The sequence below is a fragment of the Mastomys coucha genome, unplaced genomic scaffold, assembly GCF_008632895.1.
Source record: "Mastomys coucha isolate ucsf_1 unplaced genomic scaffold, UCSF_Mcou_1 pScaffold20, whole genome shotgun sequence".
Lineage (NCBI taxonomy): Eukaryota > Metazoa > Chordata > Mammalia > Rodentia > Muridae > Mastomys > Mastomys coucha.
This window is the reverse complement of record NW_022196903.1, coordinates 83,957,628-83,959,412: the sequence shown is the minus strand read 5'-3', so window position 1 is coordinate 83,959,412 and position 1,785 is coordinate 83,957,628.

Here is a 1,785-nt window from a genome sequence, read left to right as displayed (position 1 = left end):
GGAATGGTATTTAACTAGGTGATGTGAGAGAACACTTAAAATATCAAGAATGGAGGATGAGGAAGAAACCATACAACTGTAAGTTGTATAAAATACATGAGCAGCATAGGCCTGGTGACTCAAGTCTGTAACCCTGAGGCTGAAACAGCAGGATAGTGAGTTCAAGGTCAGTGTCAGTTACAGAAGTGAGTCTATATTGCCACAAAGATAACATAATAATAAGAATAAGAATGTTTTTAAAAAATTCCCAAGTAGGCTGGGTGTTGGTGGCACATGTATTAAATCCTAGCACTCAGGAGGCATAGGCAGGGGAATCTCTGAGCTGGAGGGTAACCTGGTCTAGAGACTGAGTTCCAAGAATACCAGGGATATACAGAGAAAAAAATTGTGTATAATAAACACACACACACACACACACACACACACACACACACACACACACCTCCCCAAAGCAAACCAAACATAAAATCCCCAAAGAAACTCATGGAAAATATACCCAGGAAAGGATTCATTTGCCTTCTTGGTACTGTGAGAATAGCATAAAACCTACAGTGAGATGACATCATCATGCATCAGAATAGTACCAGTGCTGAGTGTCAGAGGGAATGGCAAACACTAGGAGCTTTGTGGGGGAAGTATGGAGTTCTCTCTTCCATAACACCAGGAAGAACACTCCTAGAGGTACAGGCAACTCATGGGATCTTCCACAGTTCTCTATCCTAATGCAGAGAAAGTAAAATGCATGAAATGGGTGAAGACCAAGAAATATGACATTAAGAATGAGTGAAGTTTTGGTTAACTATGTGATGTGACCCTTTCATTCCTCTGGTAGGTGTGTTGTGTGAAGTTTTGAGAAAAAGTTCATCCTAGCTCCTCCTACCCCAGGTGTGCTGTTATATAGGATGAAATACAGTAAAACCAAAAGGCAGGCAAATTTTTTCAGTCGGGATGCCATGGTTATGGGCAACTCCCCCACCCCAGCATGCTGTTATCATATACAGACCTTAAAATTAAAATACCTTGCTGTGACTCTAACCAAGGAAGTGAAAGTTCTTTATGACAACAACTTGAAGTCTCTGAAGAAAGAAATCAAAGAACTTAGAAGATGGAACGATCTGTCATGCTCATGGATTAGCAGGATTAATATAATGAAAATGGCCAACTTGTTGAAAGCAATCTATGGATTCAATGTAACTCCCATCAAAATTCAGACTCAATTCTTCGTAGATTTAGAAAGAGCAAATCCATTTTGATTAAAAAAACTCCCAGGATAGCAAAAACTATTCTCAAAAGTATAAGAACTTCTGTGGGAATCACCATCCATTACCTCACGCTGTATTACAGAGCAACACTTATATAAACTGTATGGTATTGTGTGGGGAGTGGTGAAGCTGGAGAGACATTCGCCATGGCAAGATGGCGCCTACTTCCGCTGTCAACTCCTAGTAAACAACTGTTTGCACATGTGCATAGAGAACTGTTTGCGCATGTGCGTAGAGTGAAAAGTCACGGCCCATTCTGGGGCGTTACATAGGGTAATGAGCGAACAGCTAATCATGGGCAGACATGCCACACTGTGGGCAGACACACCGCACTGTGGTGTATATAAGCAGTGCGGATTATTGGCTCGACCCTTTTTTCCCTATGGATGGAGACAATAAATGTTGCTGCAGAAGGAACCTAGTGTCCGTGTCTTTTTGCTGATGAGACGACTGCACGGGCTACAGCTGGTGCTGAAACCCAGGACGCCGGGAGAACCTTACAACAGCTGGTAGGTTTCAGAAC